This window comes from Melopsittacus undulatus, chromosome 8 (assembly GCF_012275295.1).
Source record: "Melopsittacus undulatus isolate bMelUnd1 chromosome 8, bMelUnd1.mat.Z, whole genome shotgun sequence".
Lineage (NCBI taxonomy): Eukaryota > Metazoa > Chordata > Aves > Psittaciformes > Psittaculidae > Melopsittacus > Melopsittacus undulatus.
Window position 1 is genome coordinate 1,584,168 of NC_047534.1, and position 9,760 is coordinate 1,593,927.

Consider the following 9,760-nt stretch of genomic DNA (forward strand, 5'->3'; position numbering starts at 1 on the left):
CTACCATGGAAAAGAAACTGCCTCTTTATTGTAGGTTCTTTGATGGAGCATATTTGGGCCCCCTTTCCCTGACAACAGGCAGTGGGCTTATAGGGAAATCTAAGCTGAATCCCCCTTTGCAGTGGCTTCTGTATTCATCAGTGTCAGCCCATGGACCCCAGCTTTGGGGCTGCTGGTGCTGGGTGCGGGCAGGATTTGGGGGTCTCACCCCAGTACATAGGGACAGGAATTGTTCTGAAGCACTCCCAGAGGCTCAGGGACAGACATCACCCTGTGTCTTTCTGCACAAGGAAATGAAGTTCTGAACAGATGATGCTGAGATGCCCTCTGTGTGCCTGCGAGCACTGGGGAGGGGATGCAGTCCCATATGGATGCTTTTAGGTCTTTCTTATTGTATCTACCCCAGACTGATGAGAATCCCAAACCTGGAAGGTGACTTTTACCCCCAGGCTGCTGGGAATGTGCTTAAAACTCAGGTGAGCACCCAATCCATTGGGGAAGTGTTCCTAAAGGAACTTCCAAGAGCTTGGGCACTGATCTGCCCACATCTGCTTGCTCAGAGGACAATGGCAAGATGCCTTTGGGACACCAGGATATGTGGGGGAAGTGCCTGAGAAGAGGATGATGGAGACCCAGCGTTGCTGCCAAGCGTGGAATGAAGTTTTCATCCCCATCTCAGTTAACCAAAGTTTCCATTTCTAACCCTATTCTTGTTTTGAGAATCCAGCTATCCAAAACCTTGTGGTTCCTGTGCCCTGGGCCTCCCTTTCCATAAGCCAGGAAGAGCAGGGTTGCAAGAGCTTTCCAGAGCTTTTATTTACTCCTTGTTCTTTTATACCAAATTTAGGACAGAAGGGAAAGAACAAACATAGGAGGGGAGAAACAAAGGCCCAAAAGGAAGACATTAAACCTCCCCTGCCTGTGTTTAAGTCTGCAGGAGAGCAGCAGGGTTGATTTTCAATTACACATTTCATCTTAAAGTGCTTTGGAATGTTTGAGAACCAGGGGAAGCCAAGTTTACCCTGGAAACACCCCATCCATCCCCATTCCCTGCCTGCTGCAGTGTCCTCAGGTGGGGCTCGTGCTGCTCGGGTGTGTGGGGCACCTGCAGGCTATAAATGCAGGGAGATGGGAGGTTAAATCCTTCCTGGAGTTCTGGGTGTTGAGTGCTGTCCTGGTTTAGGAGCAGGAGCTGGCTGGTAAGGGGATGTGGGGATACTGCTGGGGATGTGGGGATCCATCATGCTGTTTGTGGGGGCTATAGGGCCAGTCTGGGATGGAGCATTGTGGTTGTGTGCAGTGGTGCTCACAGTGTCTGTGGGTTCTGGAGCACCTCAAGGTATGTGGTATTTGTGCTTGGGGTGTCCAAGAGGAGCTTTGTCTGTCCCATGGTGCAATAATGCTTCTCCCCAGGGTCACTCCTCTGGTGTATGATGGTGGCCTTCAGGACACTGCTGTGCTTCCCAGTGATAAACTGCAAGTCCCTGCTTATCCAATGCTTGAGGATGCCCAGAGCCACTCTGCTTCTTGCCTCAGGGTGCCCTGTGCAGGCCTTGTTTCCCAGCCAGCACAGAGGAGAGAGCCCTCATGAGGGACATGAGGGTCTGCTTGCAGTGTCCTGCCTTCCCACCAAGCCCTTTGGCACCATGCACAGCCCTTGAGCAGCACCATCTCCTGGCTTCTGCTCTGGTTCCCATCTCCATGCACCAAACAACTGCCATATTCCCCACTAGACAAGATGCCCACGCGGAGGGAGAGGCTGCTGTAATTGCAACCATGTGCCCGGTGGTGGCTTCCAAGTCATGTAGAGCATGGGCTGGATCCCACATGTGGGCACAAATAACCACCATCAGGTGTAGGCAGCTCTGGGGTACATTAATGTAAGGAAGAAGCCAGAGTACATGGTGCTTGTGTCTAATGCAGGAGTGAGCTGGGCTGGTGTGGTTCACCTCTGATGCTGGGTGAGGTTGTTCACTGGTTCAGCATGGTTGGGGTAAGCTGAGCTCAGCCTGTGTGCTCTGGGAGCCTGTCAGCAGCAGGGTGCTCACAGGGAAATAGTAATTGCTGACATAATGAACCAAATGAGTTATTAGTGAGCATCCCACTGGGGTGAATACCTGTGTGAAGTGGGACAGGGCACGCTGCTGCTGTGTCCCACTGTGAGGGTGGCTCTGAGGGTCCCCCCTGCAGGGTCCCCCCCAGCTGCCTCTGAACGCTGTGACTCCCTAAAGCAGATGTGGAAGACGTGCAAGTGATGGGGCTGCTGGGAGGAAAGCAGCTCTGCCAAGTTTGTTTGCATTCCTTGGCACAAAAAGAAGTCTTCTTTGACCCGTTTTGGAAATGCAAGGTGCTTCTCTGTTCAGGTCTTCAATCTTGCCCGTGCATTCAAGCAGATGTGGTTTCTGGAGGAGAAGGGGTGACAGTCTCAGCATCCTCATGTGCAGGTTTCACTCACTTGCAGGGGTGGTTTGGAATGCTCTGTTCACCCATTCTGTGTGCATGGGGTTGTCTCCATCCTATGTAAGCTCACTGAGGTGCTGTGACAGATGTGGTCAGGAAGAAGAACATCCCCTTTGCTTGCAGCATCCTTTCTGCCCACTCCAAGGGCAATGATCATGGCTGTGTGAGGGGGCTGACTCCTGGCTGGGAGCAGCACAGCCCCGCAGAGCTGCCCCATGGGCTGTGCACCCTCGCACAGGCTCAGCACTTCCCTTTGGCTGAGGCAAGAGCTCTGATTTTAGTTCCCTTTGATTAGAAACAGCAACACTGCCTCACATAATTAATCACTTTATATCAATAGAGAGGAGAAATTGGGGCCTTTCTGGCAAGCTTTCCCCTGGCAGGGGGTGAGCCCCAGACCTTACTCATGTACCCCCCATTGCCTGGTATGGGGTAGAAGGAGACATGTGGGATGGGGCACTGCCACCGCTGCTTCTTCCCTGGAGGGCATGGGCACACAAAGTGAGGAGGAGGGGGATGGATGGATGGATGAAGGCTTTGCAGCTGTCTTGTGGCAGGGCACTGAGAGGTACCACAGCTCATTACGTGAAGGCTAATGTTAGGGGTGAGCAGTGGTGCTGGAGGGTCTGATTCAGCCCTAATTCACTGTGGCTGGTGAGGGATGGTTTAGACCAGGACCAGATGATGTTTTGCCCCATCCCCATCATCCACACAGGCAGCTGCAGCCTCCAGCCTTGCCTGAAAGCCAACAGGGAGAGCATTATCCACTTCCCCCCCCTTTTGCTCTGAGTGCAAACTTCCCTGTGACAGCAGGGGCTGATTGCTGCAGAGACACCCCGCAGCAGCCGCAGCATGCTGCTGGCAGATGCCAGCGGGAACGAAAGTGTGAGGGATGGAGGGCAGCAGGAGAGGGGCCGGGAAACTGGGAAACTCTTCTGGTGGGGATGGGAAAGGAGCTTGTGCAACAGCCAGCCTTTAATTAAGGGTCTTTTAAAGCGTTTTCCCAGCTGGTTAACATTGCTTTGCCATATTGGAGTGGTTTAGAAGCAACGCTCCTCAGGAATGACTCCCTTCCTGTCAGCCCTGTGTGCGGGTGATGGGTCCCCCCACGCCTTCCGAAGAGTGGGGCAGAGAAGAGAAGGCTCCTGAAGGGAAGACCTGAGAGCAGCTCCAGTGCCTAAAGGGGCTGCAGGAAACCTGGAGAGGGGCTTGGGACAAGGGCCTGTAGGGACAGGACAAGGGGAATGGCTTGAACCTGCCCAAGAGAGGGGAGACTGAGCTGAGCTCTGAGGCAGAAGCTGTTCCCTGTGAGGGTGCTGAGGCGCTGGCACAGGGTGCCCAGAGAAGCTGTGGCTGCCCCATCCCTGGCAGTGCTCAAGGCCAGGTTGTACACAGGGGCTTGGAGCAGCTGCTCCAGTGGAAGGGGTCCCTGCCCGTGGCAGGGGTTGGAGCTGGAGGAGCTTCAAGTCTCTTCCAACCCAAACCAGACTGTATGAAATAACCCCAGTACCTGTCCTAAAGGCAACAGAAGTCTCTGCTGTGCCAGCCTCTGTAAGCCTGTCCCCTCCCTGTCCGAGCACAGCACATGGGCACACACCAGCCAACCCCACAAAACACTGATTTAGTGGGTTTTTCCCCACTTTTGCATCCCTGAGTGCAGCCATGGATCTGTGCTTGGCATCCTGAGCTGTGCCCCAGCCCCAGGCAGGGACCTTTTTCTCCCAGCACTTCTCTTCCAGCCCTCTCTAATATTGCACTGTTAAAGTTGCCTTTTAGCTCTTATTATGATTCTTGCCAAAGATAAGAGTGCTGTGGGAGCCACGGGAGCCCCAGCACCAACAGTGTCATTGGAGTTAACACAGTGGGGAACCTCACGCTTGGAGGAGGATGCTGCTCAGCCATGCCGTCACTGAGCCCAGCTTTGAAGGGACCAAGAGAGCAGACTGCAGTGATGCTGCCTGTTCCAGGGAATGCCTTTATGGAAAAGGGGGATATTTCCCTTTGAGCAAAATGCCCTCAGCCCACTCACAGCCAGGTTTGCATCATCTCCTCCTCTGCACATGCAGCTGGTGGCTGAAACCTCAGCAGGAGGAGGAGAGAAACCCGGACAGGAAGAGCATCAGTTCACACTCATGTCTAGAGAAAGGGTTAAGGTTAGAGAGGAACACACAAAACTGGTTTTAAAGACAGGCAGCTCCACACACAGCACGCTCCCCAGCGGGGTTTGGCACCCACAGATTTCCGCTGAGCCTGGAAATGCTGGGAAAGCCCATCCATAGGGAAGCAGAAAGAGAGGGAATAACCTCCATCTGCAAACACATCGCCTGCCCTTGCAGGCAGCCTCAGCACGGATGGGACATGCAGCACCCCCAGCCTTTATCCCCATCCCTGCTACCAGAGCTTAAACCTAATGAGAGAGCTTAAATCCTGATAATATCAGATCCCTGGATTATTTATGGAGCATCACAACATCCCGGTGTGCCAGTGATTCATGGGGTACTTTCTTCACCTTCATTACACTAATAAATCTCCCAGTGAAGCAGGAACAGCGCATCCCTTGCAGCCAGTGGGAATCTCTGCTCTTGCCTCCAAGGCAGTCTTGATGTGGTGCATGGGATGAAGGAGGGAAAAGCTCCAGGAGGATTTAGGTGAGCAGATGAAGCTTAAAAAGGCAGAACAAGTCCCTGGGTAGTTTCAGCATAAACACCTCTGTGTAGGCTTATGTGCCCAGCTGGCTGGTGGGCAAATGCCTTCACTATGGAGCTCATTTCTGCCCTCTGTGAGTGCAGAGAGCTCCCCATCCTTACTGGTTTGGGTTGGAAGGGACCTTAAAGCCCATCCAGCTCCAACCCCTCCCACAGGCAGGGACCCCTTCCACTGGAGCAGCTGCTCCAAGCCCCTGTGTCCAACCTGGCCTTGAGCACTGCCAGGGATGGGGCAGCCACAGCTTCTCTGGGCACCCTGTGCCAGCGCCTCAGCACCCTCACAGGGAACAGCTTCTGCCTCAGAGCTCAGCTCAGTCTCCCCTCTCTTGGGCAGGTTCAAGCCATTCCCCTTGGCCTGTCCCTACAGGCCCTTGTCCCAAGCCCCTCTCCAGGTTCCTGCAGCCCCTTTAGGCACTGGAGCTGCTCTCAGGTCTCCCCTTCAGGACCCTTCTCTTGTCCAGGCTGCCCCATCCCAGTTCTCTCAGCCTGGCTCCTATTCAGACCTGCCTGAGCTAAGAGCCAGCCATGTACCTCCTTGTGGAGGATGTGATCCTGGCACAGCCTGCCCAGGCACTGGTGCTGCTGGTGAGCAGGGGGATGTACAAGCAGATGTAGGCACAGGCTGCAGCAGTGCCCAGAGCAAGAGCCTGTAACCGGCAGAAACCATTCCAAGTCCGGAGAGGCTTTGCAATAATTTCCACATTCCATAATTTTTCTCAAGAGGGGAAGAGAGGCAAGGCTGGAATAATTACCCACACAAGCACTCATTGAAATGTTCTTTACTGCGAGCACTGATCACTTACTGTATTTAACAAGACAATTTTGGTTCTTGGCGCATAAAAGCAAGCAATGATTAAAGCTCTTGTTTTCAGTGTCCATGAGCCAAAGCACAAGTCTGTCGCTAGATCCAAGTCAGAGCTTGGCAATCAGCTCCTACGCAGGGAGTGGGCCAAGGTGAAGTGGCTCTGTAGGGTTTGGGGTGATGGGGAGCAATGGTGGGTGCTGGTCCCCCCAGTGATGCTGTGTGCATGGGGATGTCTGGCAGTGGGCACTTTGTGTTCAGCACTGGAAGTGAGTTGGGGTATTTTGCAGGAGGTGGAAGATGCTGTGGCTCCTTGGGGCTGTGGAAGGTTCCCTGGTGGTGGAAAGAGCAGGTATCAAGCTTGAGGACAGTGTTTGAGGGGCAGTGGGTAATCTGCTGCCATCTTTCTTTGTGTCTGTGGAGCAACAAAGGAATTGGAGGGAGCCTGAGAGGGCAAAAGGCCCTGGTGTGTGCAGGCAGCAAGGTAACACAGGGGCCTTGGCTGGAGGTAAAGCTATCCCACAGCTTATGGTGTTTTGGTCTCCAGGGTGCCTCACACTGTGCCCATCTTCTCTGGGGCAGTGCCCAGCTAAGCTGGAAGATGCTGTCCCGTGGTGAGAGGCGTCAGATTATCTCACTTGCCCCAGGGTACAAGTGAGCAGAGCTGCTGAAAGCCCCTTTTTGTGCTGTGTGTGTTCCACCCGGCTCAGAAACACTGCCCTGAGATGAACTGGGATCAGCAGGGCTGGAGCTGCAGCATCGCTGGAGATGACTGCAACAGTCTTGTCACACACCCAAGTGGGGAGGCTGCAAGGTGCAGGGCCCCTGTGTTAGCAGTGAGTGTGAGGATGCTGCAGCAGTCCTCAGGTTTCACAACCCCACTGCTCCCTTGTAACCTGCTGTGGTCCCTGATATTTGGGATCTTCTCCAAGACTGGCTTCATGGCTGAGACATGAGTTTGATGCAAGATTATCTTCTCTGGGAGGAGCTGCCTATGAGGGCCCATTGGGACATTCCTGTATGTATCACATGGTGCTGATGGTCTCTCCTAACACCAGGCTGTGATTCAGATGCTCAGCATCCTGTGGTGATGAGCAGCCCTGTGAAAGCCAGAGGAGGGTCTGCTGCAGCACATCACCTTCTGAGGGTCTTTATTTTACCCTCAGGCTCTTAAAGCTGCTTGCTGAAGTCAATGCAATGTCTTGGTGTGAGTGTCCCATGGAGTCTGAGTGTTGGTGTCATGTCATGGCTCTGTGCTGGGAGAGCTGGTGTTAGTGGAGTGAGCTCTGCCTGGGGTGGAGCTCTGCTGTGGTTGTAGGAGCTGGGCATGAATTTGAGCCTAAGAGATGGGCTTCTTGCTGGCATAAATCAGCCTTGTTGGGTTCAGTGGAGCTGTGTGATTTAGACCAGGTCAAGATCTGGTTCAGGTCTTCCCACTGTGCTTGTTAAGCTCCTGTCCTTGAGGACGGTGTCGGTTCACCTTTGAGCTAAGATAAATGACTCTCAGTGTAGCAACACTAAATCTACCCAGCCTTGTGCTTGACTTTCCCAGTCTCTCTTCTTGCTGCAGGACAGGGAGGGCTTCCAGGGAAACTGGGGGTGGAACTGGATGATCTTTCATGTCTCTTCCAACCCAGACCATTCTATGATTGTATGAAATACTTGGGACAGCTGAGAGACACAGTTCTGCATGGACAGCAGTATCCGAGTCCCTGGTGCCTTTCCCCTGGAAGAAGTGCAAGAATTCAGGCCCTGAATAAATTTCACAGACATTAACTATGTTAATCAAGCAATTGCTTGTACACAGGCCTGTTATGGGCTGCCTTCCCCTTCTCCCCAAGCATGGTCAAATCAAACCAACAAAAGGCCCTTGCAGAGAGCTTTTGTTTCTAGCAGTGGCCTCCTGGCTGTCCTGGAGTGCATGGTGCTGAGGGTGCTGTGGGCATCCAGCTCCCTGGGTGGCTGCCTGTCCCTTGGTGTCTCTTCTCCTGCTTGGATGGAGTCAAGCAGTTGCTTTTTGTCTGTCACTGCCCTTCTGGCATGAGCAGGGAGCATCCCATGTCCCCAGTGATGTTCCTGCAGTGCTGGCCACCCTGACTGGGAGCCTTGTGCCAGCCAAGTGCTGCACTGGCTCTCTTGGCTTTATTTGGGATGACAAAGAGCCCTTGAGGAGCAGCTCTGTCAGCCTGTGCTACTGGTGCAATCCTGCCAGCCCTGGCAGATGGGCAGACTCTAGCAGTGTCCTCTGCTCGCTTGGATGAGTTGTGCTTGTTGGACTTATTTACTGCTCTGATCAATAGATACTATATGCAGTGGGCTGTATTTCATGACCGCAGCACTGTACATGTGCCTAGTGCTATATTTCAAGGGCATAAATAACACTGGGGCATCAGCAGAAATTAAAACCAAACGGAGATAACTTAGAACAATTTACACCCAGAGTTTTTCAACACAGAGGGGGAGGAAGGAAAGAAACAGCAGCTTCAGACAGCACTCCTGGCCTGTGCCCTTCACTTCATCCTGCCTTCTCCTGCCTTTCTGGGGTACCCGTGGCACTGGCTGTTTCCCATCAGCCACCTGCTTTCCCTGCATCCCATTGCACATGGGAGCATGGTCCCAAGCTGGCTGCTGCCACATGCAACTCAAGAGCCCCTTTTGGCACATCCTGCCTGCCATCAGATGGTCCTAGCGGTGACATTGGTGTGTGTTGTGCTAGTGAGCATGTAACCCTTAGCATGGGCTGCAGTCATCAGGTTGTTTTGCTTCAAGATTCAATATAGATTTAATTACATGAAAGCAAACTATAATAGAGGGGTTGTTGAGTGCAACCCCCAAAACACAGGCAGCGAGAGCTCCATTCCTCTCCCCTCTGGTAGCGTTTAAGCGTTTCCCCTGCATCGGTGACGCAGACGTTCTTCATAAATCAGCGGAGGTAGGAGCACATTTGCTCCTCTGTCTTTGAAGAGGCGTCAGATCTCTGAACAGAGGCTTCTTGCTGGGTGATCCTCTGGGGCTGGTTCTCATTTCCTTGTAGGAGGTGGGTCTGGAGCCCATTTTGTGCATTTGGGATGGCTTGTGGGGGGAAAGGGGGAGGAAAATGAATGACTTTGCTTCGTCAAAAAAAGCCTTGACTTGACACCACGAGCACTGTGCACCATTAACATCCCACTGACACAATTATTTACCAGGAAGACACAGATATTGATTTGGCAATAACCGCACACGGCAGGGCTGAGGCTGTGGGATGCTGAAAGGCTCCATAAGGGCAAGCCAGGCTCACCATGAGCCTTGGTTTGGGCTGATCCTGCCTCAGTGCTCTGCAGACCTGACCCTGCTGGGGTTAGCCCATGTTACTTTAGGTACTGGTGTGGCTTTTGCCCCTCTGGTGTCATTGCTGGCTTTGCTGTATGCTCAGACCCTATAAGGAGGGCGATGGCACTGAGTGCTGTGGTGGGGAGATGGATGTGAGATGGCCACGCTCCCCATTGACTACTGTCAGTCCTTACTGGTAGGTACCTCTTCTAAGCTCTCTGCTCAGCCCTTGGAGACCTTTGCTAAATGTAAGCCCCTGTTACGGATCTTTGCTGGTAATTGCATATATGTGACCCCTTGGAAGAAGGGATTGAGAGGATGGAGAGAACGTGGGATGCTTGTGGGTCCCTGGGTGGGAAGTTGCTGCTCTCTGCCGCAGGATCCCTGTGGTGCTGGAGGATGCTCATGGCTGGTGCAGATTGCACTGGGGCTGGTGGGGGCCCTGCATTGTGTCTGTGCTGTAGCAAGGGGTTGTTCCCTC